The following is a 27,073-nucleotide window of genomic DNA, read 5'->3' as shown; positions in this document are numbered from 1 at the left end:
TTGCAACCATGATGCATGAACGTGCGGCACCACCACCACCCAACTGGCTCATACTATTTCCACCACCTGTGCCTCAACACTTAGCGGAGAACTCTATCGCCAAGGTTATGGAGAGATTCAAGAAACTCCAACCTCCTGCGTTTTCCAAAATAACTTCTGAGACAATGCAGCCGGAATGGTGGATTAGTGCCCTAGAGAAGGCATTTAAAGTACTTAAGTGCATGGACGTACAGAAGATGATATGTGCAGGTTATCAGTTGTAGAATGAAGCCGAAGCCTGGTGGAAAGCTACCAAGCCTAACTTGGAAGCTACTCACCCGAATCCCACGTGGGAGCAATTTAAAGAAGTTTTCTTTAAGAACTACTTCCCAAAGAGTTTCAGGGATAGGAAAGAAGCTGAGTGCACTGCACTGGTGCAAGGGACCAAGTCAGTGTTGGATTACCAACAACGGTTCGAAGACCTATTCCATTTTGCTCCAGAGCACCTGAAAGGGGGAGTTAGTAAAGCAAAGAAATTAGAGAAAGGACTCAAGACTGAGATTGGATCAGTATTGTCAATTATGGACATCTGAGATTATGCTCAGATGGTTGACAAGGCAAAGACCATGGAAGATAGATTTAAAGAGAAAGCAAAGGAGAAAGCTGTGACGTCGTCTGTAGGTAAGAGGCCAAATAATTTCCAAACTTATAGCTGGCCAAATCAAGCTTACCGCGAAACCAATTCAAATTCCAACTCGACTCAGTATCATAGACCAAACGTGGGTCAGAACCATTTCCGCCCCACTTTCAATCGACTTGCTCAATCGACTATGAGTCAAGCGATAATAGCAGCTTCTCCAACCCGACCAGCTACCAGTCAAGTGAGCCAAGCCTCAACACCTGCTGTTCCACCCTATAAGTGCTATGTGTACAATAAGGAAGGGCACATGGCTAGAGATTACAGATCACGTGGGTATGGCAACAACTCGCCGAATCAGCCCTACGTTAGACCTTTTCAGCCATGGGACAATCGGACGCTAGGAAAGGTGTTTGCGATGACGAATGAAGAAGCTGAGGTGAACCCCGATGTATTGACAAGTAAGTTTGTTGAACACTACTAAGTTATAGGGAATAACTGGTTTACTTCATGTGACCTAAATTATGTACAAACCCTAGGTACCCTAAGTGTCTCGACCATACCTGCACGAGTACTATTCAACTCGGGCGCAACCCACTCTTTCGTTTCTACCACTTTTGCGAGTAGGATGAAAGATCAACCCAGAGACATCGGGCATGAACTAGTAGTCAGCACACCGACGGGTAGTGTCATGAGTTTGAAGGAGGTCTACAACCCTTGCCAGATTGAGATTTGTGGGAAGAATCTAACCGCACGATTGATAAAGTTGGATATAAAGGATTTTGACGTAATACTAGGCATGGATTGGTTATCCGCCTATGGTGCAAACGTCTTGTGTGCAGAGAAGAAGATAGTGTCTAAAATGGATGATGAGTCAATCCTCACCTATCAAAGTGAACCAAGAAGCAAACCCAGGAGGATAACCTTATCAGCCCTCCAGGCGCCGAAATTGTTAGATGATGGATGCCAAGGAATTTTTAGCCACTTTGATAGACACGGAGGCAAAGATAAAACCCTTGGAGGAACTTGAGCTCGTCAGAGAATTTCCTAATGTTTTTCCAGAAGATCTGACGCCGCTACTGCCTGACTGCAATATAGAGTTCGTAATTGATCTAATTCCTGGTGCAGCACCGGTATCCAAGGCACCATATCGGATGGCACCAATAAAAACTGAAGGAGTTGTAGGTTCAACTTCAAGATATGCTAAAGAAGGAATTTATACGACCCAGCGTATCACCCTGGGGAGCACCCATGCTATTTGTTAAGAAGAAGGATTGAAGTATGCGGCTGTGTATCGACTACCTCGACCTAAATAAGCTAACTATCAAGAATCGATATCCGCTGCCACGCATCGATGACCTATTTGATCAGCTACAAGGAGCAAGAATTTTCTCCAAAATCGATCTTAGGTCGGGATACCATCAATTAAAGATCAAGAGCGGTGATATTCACAAAATGGCGTTCCGAACTCGATATGGACATTATGAATTCCTGGTTTTGTCGTTCGAATTATCCAACGCCCCAGCAACGTTCATAGACATGATGAACAGAGTATTCCATGACGTATTGGATAAGTTCGTCATTGTGTTTATTGATGACATTCTGGTGTATTCCAAGAATGAGGAAAAACACGCTCGATACCTTACTTTCATGTTGCAGCGATTGGGAGAACACTGACTTTACGCCAAGTTCAGTAAGTGCAAATTTTGGCTGCGCCAGATTGGATTCTTGGGATACATCGTCACTAAGGACGGCGTCAAAGTAGACCCAGGAAAGGTGAAAGTGGTTCTCGAGTGGGAGACTCCAAAGAGTGCCACTGAGATTCGAAGTTTCTTAGGATTGGTCGGATATTACCGACGATTTATTGAGAATTTCTCACACATCTCGGCACACATGACAAAACTTACAAAGAAGGGAGCCAAATTTGAATGGAATGAAGCATGCGAGAAAAGTTTTCAGGAATTGAGAAATCGATTGGTGACAGCTCCAGTCTTGACCATTTCGGATGGCACCGGAGGAATGGTAGTATATACTGACGCATCCAGGACAAGATTGGGTGGCATCCTAATGCAGAAAGGTAAAGTAGTCACCTACGCCTCCAGACAATTAAAAGAACACAAGAAGAACTACCCTACTCATGACTTAGAGTTGGCAGCGGTAGTCTTCGCATTAAAGATATAGCGGCATCACCTATATGGCGAAAAGAGTGAAATCTTCAGCGATCATAAAAGTCTGAAGTATTTCTTCACCCAGAAAGAGCTGAACATGAGACAGAGGCGGTGGTTAGAACTGGTGAAAGATTATGACAGTGAAATCCAGTACCACCTTGGTAAGGCTAACGTTGTAGCTGATGCATTAAGCAGAAAGTCTCAGACTACATCTCTCACTTCCTTAGTCGTAAGCGAGTAGTTGGTAGAAGAAGCTCGAAAGTTTGATCTGGAACTCGTGATCGAAGGAATGGCTATGCAATTAGTAGCCATGGATCTATAGCTGTCGATATGAGAAGAGGTAATTACAAAGCAACCATTGGACCCTGAGCTGGCCAAGATCATTTGGGAAGTACAACAAGGTGTCCATAAGGACCCAGACTTTTCTTTGGCCCTTGATGGCACACTAAAGTTTTGAGACAGATTATGCGTGCCTGATGATTCTGATGTCCAAGATCGAATCCTTAAAGAGGCGCACAACTGACCTTATACAATCCACCCCGAAAGTACAAAGATGTACAAGGATTTGAAGAAGTATTACTGGTGGATGGGAATGAAAGAGACCATAGCTATATACGTGTCCAAGTGCCTCACCTGTCAATAGATAAAAGTAGAGAGACACCGACCGTATGGATTATTGCAGGCACTTCCCATACTTGAATGGAAGTGGGAAAGAATCACTATAGATTTTGTGACAAATCTGCCCAACACAAGGAAGGGCATGAATGCGATTTGGGTGATCGTAGACGGAGTGACAAAGGCAGCTCACTTTGTACCAATCAAGATAAGTTATTCAATGGAGAAGCTCGCCCAATTATATATAGAAAATATAGTCCTCTTACAAGGCGTGCCTGTTAGTATTGTGTCTGACAAAGATCCTCGGTTTACCTCAAGGTTTTAGAGGAGTTTACAAAAGGCATTGGGATCTCAACTGAATCTTAGTACAGCTTTCCATCCACAGATAGATGGACATTCAGAAAGAACTATTCAGACTCAGGAGGATATGCTCCGAACCTGTGTTTTGGAAATGAACAGTAGTTGGGATGCTCACATACCTCTGGTGGAATTTACATACAATAATAGCTATCACTCCACCATTGGCATGGCACCATTCAAAGCTCTTTATGGACGGAGATGTTGAACTCCGCTATATTAGGATGAAGTTGGTGAACGAAAATATCTTGGACCTGAGATGATACAAGTGACCTGCGACAAGGTGGATGTTATAAGAGAAAAGATCAAGGCAGCCCAGTCAAGACAGAAAAGTTATGTGGATAATTGAAGGAAGGATATTGAATTTGAAGTCGGAGAAAAAGTGTTCATTCGAGTGTCTCCAACTAAAGGATTGCTACGTTTCAACAAGAAGGGCAAGTTAAGCCCAAGATTTATTGATCCTTAAGAAATTCTTAACAAGGTGGGACCCGTAGCATACCGACTGGCACTACCACCATCCTTATCAGGCATCCATGATGTTTTCCATGTGTCAATGCTAAGAAAGTACATCAACAACCCGATGCATGTATTATCAACTGAACCTGAACAGTTGGACGTGGATATGACCTACGAGGAGCAACCTAAGGAGATATTGGATAGAAAGGAGCATAACCTCCATAATCGCACTATCGTATTCGTAAAAGATCGATGGGGAAACAATCCCATAGAAGAAGCTTCATGGGAGCGAGAAGAAGAAATGAAAGAGAAATATCCTCAACTCTTTGAATTGCAAGGTAAGAAAATTTTGAGGATGAAATTTTTGTAAGGAGGGGAGAAATGTCAAACCCTGCTCCTGACTGGATGGAATTTTGATTGAAGGATAGGAACCCCTGACCAGGCAACCAAGAACACTGTGGAGTATCAGTCCATTGATTTGGACTGATGAAGAAACCCTGTGTGGATCATCCTATGTACCTATCAGTAGATGGATCACTAACCCTTGCAGCTGCACAGGTCACAGCATTATATATGGCTTGGACTCCAGGTAAAGTCTCTCCTCTCCATAACTGTGGGACCCACCTCTAGAAAAGTGTGTAAAAAACTCTAATAGGCATGTGGGGACAATGCCCTAACCATGGGTCAAACCCCTGTGCAAGCCCCATTGAGATTCAACCTTGCTGAAATCTCTGGGCGATGCAGACAAGGCCCAAAGTCATCTCCCAAAGTGCAAAACAGCATATTAAATTGATTTTAAATTATCGGGACCACTCATATTGGACATGGGCACCCTCTATATGTAGAGGGGAGTCTGAGGGACCACCTCATACCCTTGGTTCACTGTGGACCCCACCAGTGTGCCCAAAATCACTAAGAAATAGTCCAAAAACTCATTTTGAAAAAGGGCCTTAGCAGCCAAACAGACCCGAGTATGGGCTGGGCCTATAAATAGGTCAGCCTTGGGCTCATTTAGAGCCTTTGGTGTTGTTCATTTTGTGGGAGAGAAAAGAAGAGGGAGAAGAAGAAGAAAGGGAAGAAGGAAGGAAGGGAGGAGCAGCTCACACATCTGAGCTCAGATTTCGTGGCACCAAAGCTCAGCTCACGTATATAATCACTGCCCCTACCTGCTGCTCCCTTTAAATGCTTGTGTTTTGGATGATTTTCTACTCTCTGGTAGCCCAGAACAGCCGGAAACTGCCTAGAACTGCTCCAAGTTTGCCATGCAAGTATGAAGCATGGAAGATCTGAGAATTTTAAGTAAAAATACAGATCTGTTCTACTGGTCTTGTAGCCAAAATCTGGCTGTGCATGGCTGCATTGCCAGATGCACTGTTATTTAGCTATTTAGAGGCCTGGATGCAATTGGCATGAGACCTAGCCCTAGGTGGTAGCAGCCTTGAATCATCATTTTACATCTGTTTCCAGCCTTGCATGTGGCCAAAATCCAGATTTGCTACTGAAGAAAACCCTGTGATACTATTTACTGGGCTGTCTGGGCAACCTCTGGCAACCAAGTGGTGGGCCCAGTGGAAAATCCACATGGACCAAAATGAAGATCACCCTTGGGGTCACCTAACACTTAACATGCATGGGGAGAAGATTTGGTCACTGTCCATAACCAACAACCTTGGAATCTTAGCCAAATCTTGATTTGAAGACTCTGGGCGATGCACCCAATGCCCAGAGACATCGCCCAATAAGTGAAATGCTACTATTTTGATGTTCTGACTTGGGGGACTTCACCCATTGGTCATGGTACTGTGTGGGAAACTAGGAAATGACCTAAATGCCCCTCCACACGTCTGTCCATATGAGAGAATGCTTGGGAACCTAAGTAGGCCCCGTAGGACTTGGAAACCCTGCCATGTTTGGTCCTGCAGCACTGTAAGCCTATTATGATCTAGGGTCAGGTACTAATATTGAGAAATGACCATTTTACCCCTAGGCCACCAACTCTGGATGATGCACCGGGACATAGGCCTAAGGCCCAGTGCAAGGCCCGGAGAATTCCAAGTGAAAACCAACTGAACACCTGGTCAACCCAGTGAGCTTAAGTTAACCCTAGGACCACTAGAGATAGATTGGAATATTAAAATAACAATTTTTTATTTATATCTAGGATTTAATCCTACGCTCGAGGCCTACAACCAGACTGCAGTTGGAATTGAATTTGCAATCGAGTTCTTAGAACCAGACCCAGGTGAGTGAAGTATTATCATATGTGTATGTGTAACTGTGTTACTATGCCGGTAGTTAAGAATCTTAAATTATAAATGCTGTGTTATCTAATTTTGTTCAAGTACTCAAATTACTGTACATTGACTGTCTGTTGATCAACACTGTGAATCTTATCTGATGATTGTGAATGTTAGACTAGATGTCGTAGTTAGACTAGATGCCGTAGCCAACTTGGAAATGAGGCCTGTGGTAGCCCGTAGAATGGGATACGGTTGACACCGCCCGACTCATACGATACCATATAGACAGGGGTTAGAGTTTCATCACCCGTGCTACGTACCCTTGCCAACAGGGGTTAAGGTGTTGGATGCCTGTGAGGGTGACCATATGTGTATATGAGAAAAGAAAAGAAATGAAAAGAAAGAAATATGCTTGCACCGGAATGGTGATTATGGGCTATAAGACAGAAATGAAAAGAAAAGAGAAAAGTGATGGATTGCCCTACAGGTGAATCACAGAGGGCTGGTCGGGCTGACCCTGGTGAACGAATGCGGGAGCTGACTGGTCCTCTCCGACAACTCAATGGGTTTATCACGGGAAGGGGTAACCAAGCCCGCACCAGGGATACATGTATTGGGGATTGTAGTAGCACTGACCCGACTTAGTTGTAATGTTTGGTGACTAATAAATAAACTGAACTTGCATGTCATGTAGGATCATGTGAATTGTGGTTGCATGTGCATGCATGATGATATGTTTTGCTCACGAGCTTAGTGGGGCTCACACTCTGTTATACATGTTTTTCCTAGATGATTCTGTAGGTGGATCCCGATATGGCATGGAGGCTCATTATGAGGAGGAGAGCCCGGGTTATTATGATGATATTGGTGTGGACCCCGACGGAGGTCATGCCAATGATGCATGCATTCTCGGTGGTCATTGATGAAGACCGTTGAAGAGTTCACTTAATGCTTTTTATCTTGGGGACTCCTTTTTGTTTTTGTTAGGAGTTTATCCCCGTCTTACTTGTGGTTTTGCTATAGTTTTTCTTACTTTCTTTTTGGGGTTGAGACAGCTCACCCTGTATATATATATGTATGTATTTTCTTTGGCTTTTGTTCTTGTTAGCTTTACTCATCAGTTTGTGGGTAGTTTGGGGAATGTATCAGGACAAACACATGTATGTATATATTATCATCATTTCCCATACCGCTATGCTTCTCTTTGTTATTGTAATTGTAGTTTATCTGCAGCACTCTGATCTTGCTTATGGTAAAGTGATGAATGTGGGTCCGTGAATGTAATAACTGCTTCTAGATCCGTGGGATTTGGCGGATTGCTGTTACGCAATTCGGGTCACCTACCTAATCCTCCCAGGGGGTGTTTTGTGGTGTGACATTCACAATGCTTTCCTCCTCGGCCAGTTGCAGGAAGAAGTCTATATGACACAGCCCCCTGGGTTTATTGACTTGACTCACCCAGATCATGTTTGTAAGTTGCATCGCTCTCTTTATGAACTCAAACAAGTCCCCCAGGCTTGGTTCCATCATCTTTTGGAGTTTCTTATTCATTTGGGTGTTCGTGGTTCTCGCATGGATACATCTCTTTTCATTCGGCCCCATGGCTCACATGTTAGTGATATTTTGGTTTATGTTGATGATAGACTTGTTACCAACAGTGATCAGTCTTCTATGGCAACTCTTCTTCAACAATTGTCAGGGGAATTCTCTATTAAGGACCTTGGTGACTTGCATTTCTTTCTGGGTTTTTAGGCTTTAAAGCACTCTAAAGGCGTCCTTCTTTCTCAGTCTCGTTACATCAAGGATTTACTTCATCAGGCTGCCATGACTGACTGCAAATCCATTAGTACTCCAATGGCGACCACTACGAAGCTTACTGATTAAGGGGGTGATCCAATGCCAAAATCTGACTGAGTATCATTCCATTGTGGTGCTCTCCAGTATGTCACCCTGATGCGTCCTAACGTTGCTTTTACTATTAATAAAGCGTGTCAGTTCATGCATGCACCCACCATTGACCACTGGCAACTGGTCCAGCACATTCTTCATTATCTAAAAGGTACACACACCCATGGTCTGGTGTTTGAGCGTTCTTCCTCCCGATCATTACAAGCTTTCTCTGATGCGGACTGGGCTGGTGATTCTAGTGATCGAAAATCCATGGGCGGCTTTGCTATTTTTCTTGGACCAAATCTTGTGTCTTGGACCTCAAAGAAGCAGCACACTGTTGCACAATCTTCCATTAGGGCTGAGTACAAGGCTCTTACGAATGCCTCTGCTGAGTCAATTTGGATAGAATCACTTTTTTTGGAACTGGGTTTTCCACTTTCTAGTCCGCCGATACTCTGGTACGACAACATTAGGGCTACATATCTCTCCGCCAATCTGGTCTTCTATGCTCGTACCAAGCATGTGGAAATTGATTTTCACTTTGTCTGTGATTGTGTCACCAGGAAACAGTTACAGGTGCAGTTTATCTCCACTAAAGATCAATTGGCTGAACATTTACAAAGCCACTAGGTATGGGCTGTTTCCAATTCTTACAAGACAAGTTGAAGATTCGCATTCCAGAATCTCCACCTTGAGGGGGTGTATTGAGGATAATACAGTCTTTCTCTCCCTCTTATGATTTGGGATCTTCCAAGTATGGAAACCATACTGATGGTAGCCCAAGAAATCCTCACATGTGATATCAAGTCCATGAAATCCTCACATTTGATATCAAATCCATCAAGGAGTGGCAACTTCCCTATTGGATGTGTTTCCTTCTTAGCTATTGCCATATTCATTGTAATCTCTTATTATTCTCTTACCTTGTAAACACCAACACATGTACTCTTTATATATTCTCTTCATTGGAGAGAATTAAATCAATGCAAAATATTCTAACTTGTAAACTCTAATATCCAATTACCAATCCTTCTAGAAGTTTATTTTCTTGCCATTACCCACTACCCCACCTTTTCTTTCGAAGACATAAACTGCCACATTCTCTTTACTCTGGTTCATACCAAAGAAGATTTGTATCCCATTTTTAAAGAGCCATTGATGCTCATAATTCTTGACATAAAGAACCTACTGATTGGTGAATCTTCATGCTTGATTTCTCACACCAATATACTAAGAAGTGCTATGTTGATATCCAGAAGCCTTTGAATGCCCAAATCTCTAGAGACATTTTTTCGATTCATATTCCATTTGTTCTTGGCCCCCCATCATCTCAATCCTCTTCACCCATCTCCACCATCTCCCCATTCCCACTATGCCAATCTATTGGGGTAAATTCCACACATCACCCATTATGGTTTTAGTTGTACTAACCTGTGTTATATTGTATAGAGAGACTTCAAAAGAGATGAGCATCAAGTAAGGGGGAGCATGTAAAAGCTTGATGCACTAAGACAAAGATTTCAAAAGAATGTTTTGAAGTGAAGGACTACGTTCAAGACTTCTATTCAAGCAACTCAATGGGATACAAGACCTCATAGAACTTGCTTATTCTTATATTTAGTTGTATCATGTTTATAGTCACAATTAATGTATTGCACACACTTGCATACATTCATTTAGATGGAATTTAGGAGGTTTAAATTAAACCCAATCCATGTGACCAAACCAAATTGGATTCATCCATGTAAGTCCAATAAAGGACTTAACAAATTTCAGCAAAAATTTAAAAATCCAGCATATCGGATCATGAAACGGCATACCGGATCAGTGTTGCAATCTTAGGAAATTGCTCATAGTAGCCTTCCAGCCTATGCCGGATTGTAATCCAACATATCAGATCATAATCCAGCATACCGGATCAATATAATATTGTTATCTTTTGACCATTATTACTTTGTTCAATAAGAAAATTAGGTGATCTGACATACCGGATTGGAATCCAGCATACCGAATTATTTATGGCTTTTGGAATCCGATCTTGAAATAGATTCCTAATTGAATTGAGCCATCAAGCCTATAAATACCCTATTGTTTAAGGCTCTAATGACTACTAACAGTCATCATTAAGAGACTTCATCACAAGCTCTAATTGCAATAGTCTAAGTGAGCATTCAAACATCCAATCATCATAGGCTCACACACTCAAGCTCCTCAACCTCATCTAGCTTCAAGCTCCTCAACCTCATCTAGCTTCAAGCTTCAAGGGTGGAAAGTAGCATACACTTCTACTAAGGTTGAGGTAACCCTTTTCCTAGTAGTTTTTACTTTATGTTTTAATTGAGTCCTCTTGCTCGGAATCAAGAGTAGTGAGTTCTCTTGCTCAGAATCAAGATTGGTTGAGTCCTCTTGCTCAGAATTAGGAGTAGTTGAGTTCTCTTGCTCTTAATCAAGATTTGTACGAGTTATCTTGCTCTCATTCAAGATTTATTTTAGTAAAATTCTCTCTAAGTTGAAAGGAGTGGACGTAGGCATGTGTTGGCCGAACCACTATAAATCTCTTGTGTCACTCTTCTAATTATTGCTTGTTGTCCTTACTTTGGTGATTTATTTTAATTTTTGCATAAGATTTTATAATTCCCTAGCTTCACCTATTCACCTCCCTCTAGGTGAATTCACACAATCCCCCTCCCCTAATAATCAGCCTCTTCAACCCGCACCTCCTCCCCAGCTTCCTCTACGGTTAGGTCTAACCTTTCACCCATTCCTGTTGCCTTTCCCATCCCTTCCCCTATATCCTTCTCTTCCCATGTTGGACCATCCAATCCTAGACCTTTACCTCTCCCCTTCTACAATTGTGGCTCCATTAACCCTTAACCCCCTTCCCCTGGCCTCCTCATTACCAACCCACCTTCTGCGGTCGCTCCTCTTACCAGAGTGCATTAAATGAAGCTACATTGTTACCCAACCCAACCCCATGCCCTCACTAATACCACCATCCTAGCTGAACCTACTTATTTCTCTCAAGCTAAAAAATTCCCGAGTGATGCTTTGTGATGGCTTATGACTTTAATACCCTACTTTAAAATGACACATGGTCTCTTGTTCCGTGCACTAGCCATATGAATTTGGTATGGTGCAAGTAGGTCTACCACATTAAAAGAAAGGCATCTTGTTGGCAAGGGGTTCCACCAATAACATGGGATTGACTGCTCAAAGACTTTTGGCCCTGTTGTCAAATCTACCTGTCATACCCGCACCTGAACTGGGTCTGATTAATTATTTTATATGTTGTAGGTCCCACGAAGACTCCCATGACACTGGTGACATGTGGACCATGATTATTGAAGACTATGAGTAAAGTCTTTAATTCCATAAATATGTTAGTTGAGACCCTTGAAGCAGAAGCTACTGATTAAGTTCTATAGCACCCACCGGATGATCCGTGATCAACTAGTCTGATCATCCGGTGCACCTTACGAACTCTATTCTTGTTGTTTTGGTTTGAGTTTTTGGGGGTTCTATCTCACACATTATCCAAGGCCATGTCCACTAGTAACCTGTGGTGCATTGATCGGGTAATCATCCGAGAGGAAGCCAGTCCAGTGGTAGCAGCTTATATACCAACTTGGAGGCAGACACCACCCCCATGCAGCTGTTCTGTGCATAAACTGATGCACAACCCAAGGTAAATGCCTCACTTTTGATGAAATGAGGTTATAAATATTTAAACACTATTAGTGGCTGAAAAACTATGTGTGGCAAGTGTCCAAACCATGGCATAGGCCTCTGTGGGGTGTAAATGCAAAAATAGTAGAATTTCCTCTACTGGTCGATTGCCACTGGTCCATTAGATCGACCAGTTGGATCGACCAGTACTGCTGTCACATGAGATTTTCACTTCTATTGTGTGGGGCCTAGTGTCTCCCACCCCGAATCACCCCCAACATCCAAATTATCCTGTGGAAATATTATCCCAACAATGTGACCATGTGGGGCCCACCTATTAACCTATGTGCATCTAGAACAAACTTAAAAATGCATTTTAGCCTAAAGGGTCCCTAGCCAAACAGGCTTTAGGGGCACTTAATATAAATAGGCCGAGGTCAGGTTTGAGCTCATTTCTTAGCAAAGCCATGGGGGAGAGGAGAGAAAGGAAGAGAGAAGGAGTAGGGAAGAAGAAGGGGACTTGGAGAAGCTTGAATACCTCTTTGTGCTGAGAAGATCCTCAAGGTAATCCCTTCTCTAGCTAGTTTTCTTAGCTATCTCTGTTGTTCTAAAGATGTTGGTCTGATCAGCCTTTATTCATGCTGTGTAGCCATGATTCATCAAGTTTACTAGTAAAATTGTCATGGTTTACTAGCTTAAAAACATGGATCTTTGCATGCATGTAGGCCTTTCACCTACCATCTTTTATGTGTTATATACTGTAATTATCATTTTCAGCCTGTAGATAATCGATTTCCATGCCCATAGTGAGCTAAGGATATGTTCTATGGTGTTGTACATGTCTTCCTTCAGATGCATGATGAATTCATGACCTTGTGTACATAAAAATATTGTTTTGGAGTTAATCAAACTCCTTTGTGATGGATTTTTGTTCATTCATGAGTACAAACCCATTCATGTTAGCCATATGGGCCGTACATCAAAAAACCCCCATGCATGTTCAATCTTTCCTTTGGATTATGTTGGTTGCCATGGGTGTAACCTATTGGTACCCCCTGATCATCCTTGATGGCCATTAAATAGGAGAACCAAGCCCAAATTGTGCTGGCTATTCAAATTCTTGAGCTACACAATCATTGGTCGATTGCCACTGGTCCATTCGATCGACCAATACCAGAAGCTTTGCCCAAATGCAAGCTTGATCAGCCCATGGCCTTTAGTACCTTGTGATAGGCCTTTTGTGTTGAAAACCCATGCCATCCCAGTCCTATATCTACTAGGTGGAGACAGCTTGACTCTTGAGAATGGTGGTTAGCCAACCAACCCAAGTTGGGGACAATACCCTAACCCAAACCCTGTTGGACCCACTTATCTTGTCAAACCTTGCCCCTGACTGACTGGAATCTTGACTAAAGGACAGGAATCCCAGACATGGCATCCAAGCACATTGTGGAGTATCACTCTAGTGATTGAGATTGATGAAGAAACCCTATGTGGATCATCCTATACACCTGTCAGTAGATGGATCACTGACCCTTGCAGCTGCACAGCTCGTAGCATAATGTACTGCCAGGACTCCAGGTATTCTCTCCCCTCTTCACAACTGTGGGACCCACCCCTGGAAATGTGTGTAAAAGACCCTAAATGACATGTGGGGACAAGGCCCTGACCATGGGTCAAACCCCTGTGCAAGCCCACAGAGTTTCAGCCTTGCTGAAATCTCTGGGCGATGCACTGGGCGATGCAGACATCACCCAGAGACATTGCCCAGAGTGCAGAACAGCATAATTAATTGATTTTAAATTATGGGGACCACCCATATTGGACATGGGCACCCTCCATAGGTTGAGGGAAGTCTGAGGAACCACCTCATACCCCTAGACCACTATGGACCCCACCAGAGTGCCCAGAATTGCTGAGAATGCAGTCAAAAATGCATTTTCAAAGAGGCCTTATTAGCCAAATAGGCCTTAGTCAGGCTGGGCCTATAAATAGATGTACCTCAGCTCATTTTAGAGCTCTTGGTACTGTTCAAACCGTGGGAGAGAAAAGAAGAGAGAAACGAGAGAAAAGAGAGGAAGAAGAGGAAGAAAAGAGAAGAAGGAAGGAAGGAGGCGCAGCATACACTTCTGAGCTCTGATTTCGTGGCACCCCAGCTCAGTTCAGGTATAAAATCCATACACATACCTGCTACCTTCTTTAAATCTCTATGGTTTTGTTAAGTTTCTGACCTCTAGCAGCCCAGAACAGCTGGGAACTTCCATTGGCTGTCCCAGATCTGCCATGCAAGCATGATGCATGGAAGTTCTGGAGATTTTATGTGATTTTACAGGTCTATTTTACTGGTTTGAGAACCAAAACCTGGCTGTGCATGGCTGCACTACCCAGTTGCACTGAGAATAGACTGTTTAGAGCCCTATGTGAGGGCAAACTTGAATCAGTGTATTTCACCTATGATCAGCCTTGCATGTGGCTGAAACCAAGTCTGGGATGTTGGAAAAATCGTGGTTATATTCACTAGGCTGTCTGGGCAGCCTCTGGCAGCCAAGTGGTGGGCCTAGTTGAAAATCCACTTGGACCAGAGTGAAGATCACCCCAGGGGGTACCTAATACCCTAACATGCATGGGGAGAGGGTTTGGTCACTGCCCATTGCCAGCAACCTTGGGAATTCAGCCAGATCTAGTTTTTGCAATCTCTGGGCGATGCAAACAACACCCAGAGACATCGCCCAGTGAATGGAATTTGACAGTTTTGCTGTTTTGACTTGGGGGACTTCACCCATTGACCATGAAATTATGTGAGAAGGTGGAAAATGACCTAACTGCCCTTTTCCATAACTGCTTATAGGAATACATGGTTGGGAACCCAAGTGGGCCCCGCAGGACTTGGAAACCCTGCCTATGATTGGTTCTGCAGTACTGTCAAGTTGGAGACAGCACTGTAAGCCTAATGTAACCTAGGGTTAGGTACTAATACTATAAATGACCATTTTTCCCTAGGCCACCATCTCTGGATGATGCGCCAGGACATAGGCCTAAGGCCCAATGCAAGGCCCAAAGAATTCCAAGTGAAGACAAATTACACACTGAGTCAACCCAGTGAGCTTAGATCAACCCTAGGACCTCCAAAAACAAATTAGGTTATTAAAATGATAATTTTTTATTTATATCTAGGATTTGATTCCGCGCTCGAGGCCTACAGCCAGATTGCAGCCGAAACTGAATTGAGTTCTTAGACATAGACCCAGGTGAGTGAAGTATTATCATATATGCATGTGTAACTGTAATGCTATGCCGACAATTAAATTCTTGAATTATAAATGCTGTGTTATTTAATTTTGTTCATTTACTCAAGTTACTACACAATGATTGTTTGTTGATCAACATTGTGATTCTTATCTGATGATGTGAATGTTAGATTAGATGCCATGGTCGGCTTGGAAATGAGGCCGGTGGTAGCCCGTAGTATGGGATACGGTTGACACCGCCCGACTCATACGATGCCATATAAACATGGGGCTAGAGTTTCATCACCTATGCCACGCACCCTTACCAACAGGGGTTTAGGTGTTGGATAACTGTGAGGACTACTGTAAAACCCTAGAGGCGTTTACGTCAGGAAGCCTCAGCACAGCTGAAATGCCCCAGGGCAGATTTGTCTGGAAGCCTCGGGCCTACAAGCTTGGGAAGCACCGAAAGGTGAAGTTTTGGCGGAATGCCACATATGATGATTATGCACCGGTTCGGGTGAATTGATATTGAGTCGGTTACCTCACAGGAGTTAATCCAGAGGATCGGTCGGGCTGACTTGGGTAGGGAGATGCTGGAGCTGGCTGATCTTCTCTGACAACTCAATGGGTGTATCATGGGAAGGGGTAACCAAGCCCGCTGATGAGCACATTTATGTGTGAAATCTTAAGGCATAAATTATACATTTTACCACATTGAACAGAGTTACTCGGTGCTTTCTTGTGCTTTTCAAGGTTTAGGTGAATTCTTGTGAAAATGAAGGAGATGATGCTAAGGAGATGTTTTTAAGCTTTTAGAAGTGTAAATGCATGCATAGCCCATTGAGTCAGCTTCGTAATGGTTCAAACGGCACTTAATTCTGAGTTGAAACGAAGAAGTTATGGCCGTTTTCGTAACGACGCATGAAAATGGTCTATAGGGGTTTATTTATAATTATTGACAGTCGGATGGGGACAAAGTGAAGCGGAAGTTCAGATTTTAGGAGCCTTAATGCAATTATCAGAAGTTACTTTACTGTACCCGAAAGATTCCATTTGGAAGGCTCTGGACAGTCCAACTTCAACTTGAGATATCTTGGGCTCCCCAACTCCGAATTGGATGAAATTTGGGTCTATTTTGTGTGATTTTTCACAAGGAACACAATGGTGAGACCTATATAAGCATCCCATGCTCCACATTTTCTGAAGGATAGAATGGGTATTTTATTTATTCTTGAAGGAATCCTAGTCATCACCCTTACTCTCTCTCTCCTTCAACTTCTCAAGGGCACTTCTGGAACTCTACTTGGGATAGATTTATTTTGAAAGATATTTTCTCATCTATGGAAGGTTGAAAAATCAAAGATGCTTTGATTTTATTGCTTGGAGAAGATATCTACAAAGAAAAGGAAGCACAAGTTAGAATTAGAAATTTACTTTTCTAAAAATAGAAGGTCTATGTAAATAATCTTTTCTTCTTCTTCTTTCTATTTTTTTCTTTTTTTCTTAGGATTCAAGGCATTGTAAAAGAGGAAGGAGAAGAGAATATTCTCTTTTCTTAGGGAATATTTCTCCTACACTTCCCACTTCTCTCTTCTCCTCTCTTCCCCTATAAATACCCCTTGCCCTTTGGGTTGTAAGAAATTAGTTTTTTTTAGTTTAGTTTTTTAGTTAGTTTCTAGTTCAATTTTAATTCAGTTTTTTTAGTGTAATTTTTACTTCATTCACTTAGTGAAATTTTCTCTTCTTTTCCTATTTTTAGCTTAAGTTCTTAGTTTTGATTTCATAAGTCTAGTTTAATGGTTGTAATAGTTATAGTTTAAAGCTTCCTAGTCTAAGTTTCTATGTTGATGACAAGACATGGAGATTTAGAAGAGGAAGCCATGGTGAGTTTATTCAAGTATTCAAACACATCAAGGTATCTCATTCTCTAAACCCTTAATCCCATTCTCCCTTTCCTCTATCTCTCTCTATCTTCTTCTTCTTCTCCCTCTATTTCTTTTATTTTTTTTATATGGTTGTGATTTGTGGATGCACTTTTATTCCCTTATTCCTTTTTATGTGGTTATTATGTGTGGCTGCTTTCTTTATTCCTTTCAATTTGCGTTAGTCTGATAGGTTAGATGCTCATGTGTTAGGACACCAATTTAATCCCTTAATTTTGTTAGATACTTATGAGTTAGGATGCATTAATTTTCATTAATTTAATTAGTTTAATTTAACACTTTAATTTGGTTCATTTTGCATTACTTTTAAGTTAGTTAAATAGAGTGGCGTATATCTCCTCGTGTTCGACCCGTAGCTACGATTGACCCGTACGCTTGCGGTATTATTTTAACTCAAACAAGTTTTTGGCGCTGTTGCCGGGGAGATTATTGACCACTTTATTTTTTTGATTTTTAAGTAATTCGAAGTGCTTTAGTTTCTTCTCTTTTTCCTCTTTTTTTTTTTTTTTTTTAAAAAAAAAAAAAAAAAAAAGATTTTTGAAAATCTCTTCTTGTTTCTCTCTTCTGTTTCAAATAGTGTGCGCCCAATCTAAAGTCTTTCATATGCCCAAACCCAGCCAATCTTGGTGCCCCTTGATTCGTTGGGTGGTTTGGATTGGCATGTAACTTATCTTTGGAGGTGACCACTCTTGATAACAGGAAAGCGACATAGTGAGAGCGTTGGAAACAGAAACGTATAGTAGTCCTCCACCCTACATCAGAATCCATTTGGAGTCGCCCGTAGGTGGCTCGTGAAGACTATACGGGTTCCCTTGCTGTCAACCTATATGGCAACCTTACAGCTTTGGAATCATTGTTTCGATTTCTGAGGGATAGATACACTATCTACCTTGGGCTCCCTCTTGTTTTTAGTATTTTTTTTTCTCTAGTCTTTTATTTTTCTTTAAATTTTTTTTTTTTATGGGAGACCTCAATTTGGGATAGGTGGTTAGTTTAGAATTATGGCAAATACACTTCCAAATAAGACTTTGGGGGAAAGATGGACCTATGCTAAGGCAACCATGATTTTGGAGGAAATGTTTAAACAGGTTAGGGAAGCCAAAAGTAGTGAGATAGAGAACAATTTTGCACCACCCCAGTACAATTTTGCTCCCCAACCCAACTATGGGTTTTCCGAAAATTTTGATTGGTCACATCCCCAAACAATCCATGTTATGGAAGGACGCCCTAATCTTTATGGGGGTAACTATGGTGAAGAGAATGTGAGTCTTCAATTTCAATACAATTCTTTTGGCACTTACAATCAGGAGTGGAGTGATCATCCCGATTTCTTGTGGAATCAATGGAATAACCAAGCTGGACCACCCAATTTCCAATATCATGGTCAGTTTGATCCTCCAATGCCCAACCCTCCATTAAATCTCAATGGGCCACCTCTCCTTGAACCATATCACCAACCCCTTGAGTTTCAAAACATGGGTGAGAAGGCCAGACTGAATGAGTTTGAGAAATACATAGACCTTCTCACAACAAGCCAAAATACCATGGAGAAGCAACTCTCTCAACTGATAACCATGTTACAGGAGGAGGAAACAGGTACATTACCTAGTCAGCCTGAACCGCCCCATCCCCAATTTAATGATATTGAAAGTCCACCACCCCAGTTTGAGGTTAATGAGAGTCCTTCCCAACAAGCTGCTTTTCATGATGATTTATTTGTTGAGATTGAGTCTCCTCAAGATATTAGTGAAGCGAGGTTTGATGAGCTACCTGGGGAAGTTCACCTTTTGCCTGAAATTTCTGATTTTAGTGAGCCTAGTGAATTTATTGATTTAGAATCAGATTTTCATGATAACATAGAAAGCCAGGAAATTCGATCTCCCCCTCTCTCTTTGGAAAACTTAGATAATTGTCATTTTGAGGATTCCATTGTCTCACATATTGATTTTTTCAAACCTCCTAGGTTTGACGATTTTATCGAGGAGGACAACGTTAGTCATAATGCCTTTCAAGCATATTTTCATGATCCTTATTTGACAAACCAAGTTATGCAAAGAGCGGATAGTTGTATTGCTAGGATTGATTTAAGTAAACCTCCAATTTTTAATGATTATTTAGATGCGGTTATTCATAATCCTTTTTATGCTTATTGTGATCCCTTTTTGGTTGATTTTTCAAAGAATGATAGGTATTCTACATTGCAAATAGGAGAGAAGGGAAGGATTTATGGCCTGAGTTTTATTGCCTTCATTTTTCACTGTCCCATAAGGACAGATTTTTCTATTGGATATTTCTCAGTTGTGCTTAACTTCCGTATTATTTCTCGCTTTACTAAAATTCATGATCGAGTGTTTTCTAGTTCGAAAGCTATTTCTCCATTTACTGGCCATGGATTGAGATTTCTATTGCTGCTCCTAGCACTTTTTATAGAGCTCATGACTCTTCATGATCCTCGTTGTTGATTATATCCGGTAAGCCCCTTCATCTCCTCCCTTGTCCTTATGTTTTTTCTTTTATGCATGCATTGAGGACACTGCATGAATTAAGTGTAGGGGGGATGTTGGGCTTAATTGGTGAATTTTGATTGTGGCAATAGTTTGGTTTTGTGCATATGTCTCTTTGATTGCAAAACGAGAGAGAGAGGAAATTAGGTGTCCTAGCATGCGAAATAATAAAAAATCTCTTTTCAAGGATGGTAATTGGTTTGTATCCGGTGAGAGGAATTGAATTGAAAAATATGAGCGTTATTTCATTTGATGGCTAGATTCCTCTATGTGTTTTATGGATCCTTTGATCTTTTGGCTAGTAGTTGAGACCAATTTGTTTGTGGCAAGGCAAGGCATGAAAGTGGAAGTGAATGAAAAAAAAAAAAAAAGAAAAAAAAAGCAAGGAATAGAAAAGAAAGTGGAATTCCTTGGGACTAGACAGGGCACTGTGCCTCATGAAGCAGGGTGACTTGATCAAAATTCCTTGGAAGGAAACTCAAAAAAAAAAAACTCTTGCATCAATGTCTCAATGTCTTATGGATACATGCAAAAAGTGAAGCTACCAAGTATTTGGGTGTCTGGTGTATGCTCCACCATGTCATTCAGAGAACAGTAGTGGAGTAGAAATAGAGTTTGTGGTTGAGAAAGAAAAAAACTTTTGCCTTAATGCCTGAAAAAAAAAAAAAGTATGGTCAACAATACTCAATGCCTAAGTCTTTGGTTCCATCGATGCTATGGGGGGTTTACTTGAAGGTGAGTAGTGTTCAGAAAATATGAGGAGATCCCTTGAACTTGATGCATGCTTGTTACTTGAATTGATGTGGGGTGATAAAATTCAAGTGTGGGGGAACCTTTGGCTCCTTGATCTTTAGTTGAACACTTTTTGGGATTATGTACACTATCCTACTTATGCCATGATTAAAATTTACAGCATTCATTTACAATTGAATTTTGGGAGTATATTCATTGCAAACACCCACGAGACACAACTCTCACTAGGGTAACCTAGGGTTTAAAGGCTATTGCATTGAGTTAGGATTTTCTATATTCTATGTTAGTTTTTGTTTTTGTTTTACTTGAGGACAAGTAACGTTTAAGTGTGGGGGAATCTGATGAGCACATTTATGTGTGAAATCTTAAGGCATAAATTATACATTTTACCACATTGAACAGAGTTACTCGGTGCTTTCTTGTGCTTTTCAGGGTTTAGGTGAATTCTTGTGAAAATGAAGGAGATGATGCTAAGGAGATGTTTTTAAGCTTTTAGAAGTGTAAATGGATGCATAGCCCATCGAGTCAGCTTCGCAATGGTTCAAACGGCACTTAATTCCGAGTTGAAACGAAGAAGTTATGGCCGTTTTCGTAACGACGCGTGAAAATGGTCTGTAGGGGTTTATTTATAATTATTGACAGTCGGATGGGGACAAAGTGAAGCGGAAGTTCGGATTTTAGGAGCCTCAATGCAATTATCAGAAGTTACTTTACTGTACCCGAAAGATTCCATTTGGAAGGCTCTGGACAGTCCAACTTCAACTTGAGATATCTTGGGCTCCCCAACTCCGAATTGGATGAAATTTGGGTCTATTTTGTGTGATTTTTCGCAAGGAACACAATGGTGAGACCTATATAAGCACCCCATGTTTCACGTTTTCTGAAGGACAGAATGGATATTTTATTTATTCTTGAAGGAATCCTAGTCATCACCCTTACTCTCTCTCTCCTTCAACTTCTCAAGGGCACTTCTGGAACTCTACTTGGGATAGATTTATTTTGAAAGATATTTTCTCATCTATGGAAGGTTGAAAAATCAAAGATGCTTTGATTTTATTGCTTGGAGAAGATATCTACAAAGAAAAGTAAGCACAAGTTAGAATTAGAAATTTACTTTTTTAAAAATAGAAGGTCTATGTAAATAATTTTCTCTTCTTCTTCTTTCTATTTTTTTCTTTTTTTCTTAGAATTCAAGGCATTGTAAAAGAGGAAGGAGAAGAGAATATTCTCTTTTCTTAGGGAATATTTCTCCTACACTTCCCACTTCTCTCTTCTCCTCTCTTCCCCTATAAATACCCCTTGCCCTTTGGGTTGTAAGAAATTAGTTTTTTTTAGTTTACTTTTTTAGTTAGTTTCTAGTTCAATTTTAATTCAGTTTTTTTAGTGTAATTTTTACTTCATTAACTTAGTGAAATTTTCTCTTCTTTTCCTATTTTTGGCTTAAGTTCTTAGTTTTGATTTCAAGTTCTTAGTTTTGATTTCATAAGTCTAGTTTAATGGTTGTAATAGTTATAGTTTAAAGCTTCCTAGTCTAAGTTCCTATGTTGATGACAAGACATGGAGATTTAGAAGAGGAAGCCATGGTGAGTTTATTCAAGTATTCAAACACATCAAGGTATCTCATTCTCTAAACCCTTAATCTCATTCTCCCTTTCCTCTATCTCTCTCTATCTTCTTCTTCTTCTCCCTCTATTTCTTTTATTTTTTTTATATGGTTGTGGTTTGTGGATGCACTTTTATTCCCTTATTCCTTTTTATGTGATTATTATGTGTGGCTGCTTTTTTTATTCCTTTCAATTTGCGTTAGTCTGATAGGTTAGATGCTCATGTGTTAGGACGCCAATTTAATCCCTTAATTTTGTTAGATGCTTATGAGTTAGGATGCATTAATTTTCATTAATTTAATTAGTTTAATTTAACACTTTAATTTGGTTGATTTTGCATTACTTTTAAGTTAGTTAAATAGAGTGGCGTATATCTCCTCGTGTTCGACCCGTAGCTACGATTGACCCGTACGCTTGCGGTATTATTTTAACTCAAACACCCGCACCAGAGATACATGTATTGGGGATTGTAGTAGTACTAATCTGACTTAGAAGTATTGTTTGGTGGCTAATAATTAATCTGGACTTGCATATCATGTAGGATCATGTGGATTGTGGTTGCATGTGCATGCATGATGATATATTTTGCTCACGAGCTCAGTGGGGCTCACACTCTGCTATACATGTTTTTCTTTTAGATGATTCTGTAGGTGGATGCCGCTGTGGCATGGAGGCTCATTACGAGGAGGAGAACCCTGGTTATTATGATGATATTGGTGTGGACCCCAACAGAGGTAGTGTTGATGATGCATGCATTCTCGGTGGTCATTGATGAAGACCATAGAAGAGTGTAGTTGATGCTTTTTATCTTGGGGACTCCTTTTTGTTATTGTTAGGAGTTTATCCCCATCGTGCTTGTGGTGCTGTCTTAGTTTTCTTTTCTTTTTGGGGTTGAGTTGTTTCACCTTATATATATATATATATATATATATATATATATATATATATATATGTATGTTTGTATTTCTTTCTTTTAGCTTTTGTCAGTTTTGTTTCTCTTTGTGGGTTGTATCTGGGCAGGAAAGTTTCAGAACACTTTGTATATGTATAGATCACCTTCATTCCCGTATTGTTACGCTTTCTCTTTGTTTATCATAATTGTAGTTTATCTGCAGCACTCTGATCTTGCTTATGGTAAAGTGAAGAATGTGGGACCGTGAATGTAATAACTGCTTCTTGATCCGTGGGATTTGGCGGATTGTTGTTATGCAATTTGGGTCACCTACCTAATCCTCCCAAGGGGTGGTTTGGGGTGTGACAGAGCTAACACCCTAGGACTCCTTGGTATGAAAACATGTCCTTTCCCTTAAAACTCTTTCCAGTTTTGCAGCTGTGACCCTACTGGTCGATTGCCACTGGTCCATTGGAAGGACCAGTACCAATCGACCACTACAGAAACTTGATCCAGGTCTGAGTCTATTCTGCCCCTTGGCCTGAAACACCACATGGGAGACCAGTTCATGTAAAATAAATGGGGAATCATACCCTATTGCTGCATTTGAGCAATAAATGCGTTGATTTCCACTGGTCCATTAGATGGACCAGTCCAATCAACCAGTGCAAGTCTTGATTGAAAAACCTAACCATAGCATATGGAATTGCTTAGAACAGTGCTTAGAGACCCCTTGGTGTGAAACCATGAACTCTTTTTCCAATTTACTGCTGTCAACCCCACTGGTCGATTGCCACTGGTCTGTTGGATCGACTAGTGCTGCTGTCTTTACAAAATTGGGTCTAGCCTTGGTCTGGGACTTAGACCATGGGTACCCTTAGACTCCTTACTCCATTATTAACATATTAATGTTTGATTTACTTTAATTAACCTTAGGCCATAAAAATTTATTCGGCGACGCTTGTTGGAGTGCATTTGAAAGCTGGGAACCTTTCGAGCAACTACACCTTAGCCAAGGTGAGTGGTTTTGAATCATCCATGTGGGTGCGATGCTGCTGGATACTGTAATGATAATTAAATGCTGTTATTTTTTTTAAATTACATTGGAATTATGAAATCAATGACGTAAACATGGATTGATCGTGTTATGATTAAATTGCTACATTATGATGAATTGCATGATATTGAACTGCTAGTCTAGATGCCATAGTCGGCTTGGAAATAAATGGTATAGTATGCTGTAGTATGGGCTGCGGAAGCACCGTGCACTTCATACTTGGAAATGGAGAGTGTGGTAGCCTGTAGAATAGGATGCGGTTGACACCACTCAACTCAGACTTACCATGTAGATCATCTGGTTAGGTCAAACATACCCTTATGCTATAGCCCTTACCAACAGGGATGATGTGTTGGGTGATCATGGTCTCCTAAAAGCCGAGGAGGGCAGAATCTGGGATAGCTTTTCATGGTTATCTTGGGATCTACCAAGGAAGGGAGTCAGTGCTCCCGGACCAGTGCGGGTTCCATTCGTAATGATTGAGGCCGCAAACAAAGTGATGTTAGGAAGAAGCAGAGGTTGTTGCCCTAGTCATTGCAAGTAGCATATACCTAGTGACTTAGTTGTGTTGCTAGGTGGACTAGCATAATAAAATTGAATCCAAGCATATAGACTCATGATGTTGTGTTGCATCTGCATGCATGATTTATTATTGACTTGCTGGGCTCGGTGGAGCTCATCCCTTGTGGAATATTCTTTTAGATGATTTTACAGGTGGACGTCTCCCTGAATGGGAGGATCATCTCGGACAGGATGGTGATGGTGATTGTGACTGTCTTGGTGTGGACCCCGACGAAGGTGACCCCTCTAATGCGGGTGCATAGAGTTGGGTTGGAAGAGATGACTTGATCGAGGGCTGTCTTTATTTTTTATGTTCTTTGAGCATTCTTTTTGTGGATAGCTTGAGGGCATTTCTTTTGTAAAGCTTATAGATACATCTTTGTATATATTCTATCTACGATATAAAGCTAGGAAAATGCCATGTATATAGTACAAGTATAGTCAAGTCCTGTGGTCTACTTCAGAATAATGAATCTTGAAAACCCTTATGTATAAATCTTTAGTTTCTCCGCTGCACTCTGATTTTATAATGGTTATTGTGGATGCTTGTGTGTGTTTATGAGTGGTGTTTGCTTCTAGATCCTAGAGATTTGGCAGACGTGGTTTGACATCCGGGTCACCAGCTCAATCCTCCTAGGGGGTGGTTTGGGGTGTGACATACCCTGTACTACACCCCTTACCAACAAGGGGTAAGGTGTTGGTTAATCAATGGTTATATCCGACGTATAAGAATACCATTCTCAAATCCCAAATGAAGATTGTGTTCCGTAACAAGGTGAGAGCTAGGGTTACCTAGGGGGTTTGCTAGAGACCATGGACGTATACCTGGACTGGTAGGCTTCCGACCGCAACTAGGATTGTATTGTTGGGTGACTGATGTGCGAGTTCCAGGACCAGGGATACAGTCTAGTGTGTTGCAGTAGTATATATACCCAAATGAGACTTAGGCATATTTCTTTGTATTAAAATGGATCATGCATTTCTATAGACTATATTTGTTTGCTTATATGTATTCCCCTCATTTGACTCAGTGGAGCTTATCCCTCGAGGTTTCTTTCTTTTTAGGTGATCTTGCAGGTGAGGCAATGATGAGCCTTGATATTAATCCTCCCAGTCTATTGCTGATTAATACGTAAATGGCATTTTTTTTATTTTCATTAAAAAGATACACATAGATACTCTTCTAGAATGAAATCTTTTTGTTATTTCTTCATCATTTAGTGATGATTTCTATTTACATGGTATCATAACCAATCAATCATGATTGACTAAATCATTGATACAAGGGCGGACCCTCCTTCTTCTATCCCTGACTGTTGCTAATGATTGAAGCTCTCAAAATTGCTCCAAAGTTGAAGATTGAGTAGCTTCCTCTTTGGTTGGTGGTCTCTTTCCATGAGACCTCGCTCCTGCCGCTAGGCTCAACTAAAGAATGTTGCTTTCTCTATTCTATATGAGTGAATTCAAATAGAGCAATGATCGTTCTTTTCTGAGTGAACTAGAAAGTTATTTTTTCTAGTTATCGGAATTCTAATTATCTGAATAATAGGTCTAAGAGTGACAGTAACAATCAATACTATGATCATTACATCTGTAATACTAAATATAGTTGGAATACCACCTCCAAAACATTATCAAAAGCATGATCCTAAGAGGGAGGAAGTAAATGCAGCCTTACGATCTGGAAGGATTTATGCTAGACCACCTATGGTCAAAATGCAACAGCAACAATAGCAGTCACAACAACCAAATGACTCAGAAAGTACAGTTGGTTCAGAAAACTCGCCCCTTCTGCTGAAGGAAATCAACCAAAGGTAAGGGGTTTAATGAGGATTTTTCTCCCATTCATCTATCATAAATGGATCGACAGTGTTGAGTTTGCTCTACAGCTTTAGGCCAAAAAGTAGGATTACCCACCGAACTAGGTCAATCGCTTAGAAATTCACTCTACCCCTACCGTACTCTAGCTTGGTAGTTTCCACCACTTGTCCAGGGTTGAGCCTTGGGATTTGATGATGGACTTGAAAAGCCACCTACAGACGCTTTATGCCAAATCATTCCGGATAACACTTGCATCCTTTGTATTATCGCGGCTGCTGGCATAGAGTTAGCCAATGCCTATTCCCCAGAGCTTGGAGATGGCTATAGAGGTGCTGATCCGGATGAGCACGATGACTCTTGTGCTTGTGACAACTACGCATTCCGTGGCTTTTTCCTGATGTGAAGTTGTTGTTCTTTGTTCTTTTTGGGTTTCAAATACTCTTTTTGATGTATATATTCTTATTTGATATTATGTATATAAACTTGGTGTAGACCAGAGACCATATACTTGTAATTATTATTGTTATAACACTTAGAGATTTTGTTATATATTGTTTATAGAATCTTTCATTGTAATTCTAATTATTTGATTTATTGTGATTTTAACTGTGAGTAGACCACTGAAACTGTGATCCTGGCGATTATGGGAATGTCTATGACATTCACATGAACCCAATTTATTTTTGGTGGGGTGTGATAC

At 40.9% G+C, this 27,073-nt stretch overlaps 1 long non-coding RNA gene across 1 annotated transcript; it reads left to right on the top strand.

Annotated features, from left to right (window-relative positions):
• Positions 1-5,469: 5,469 nt before the first annotated feature.
• LOC122644232 lies at positions 5,470-26,676 on the top strand. Its single transcript, XR_006330257.1, has 3 exons — positions 5,470-5,480; positions 16,687-16,695; positions 26,546-26,676. It is a non-coding gene; the product is annotated as an uncharacterized LOC122644232 (long non-coding RNA).
• The last annotated feature ends 397 nt before the right edge of the window (positions 26,677-27,073 follow it).

This window comes from Telopea speciosissima, chromosome 10 (assembly GCF_018873765.1).
Source record: "Telopea speciosissima isolate NSW1024214 ecotype Mountain lineage chromosome 10, Tspe_v1, whole genome shotgun sequence".
Classification (NCBI taxonomy): domain Eukaryota; kingdom Viridiplantae; phylum Streptophyta; class Magnoliopsida; order Proteales; family Proteaceae; genus Telopea; species Telopea speciosissima.
The sequence above is the reverse complement of the archived record's forward strand: the minus strand, read 5'-3'. Positions and strand labels throughout refer to the sequence as shown.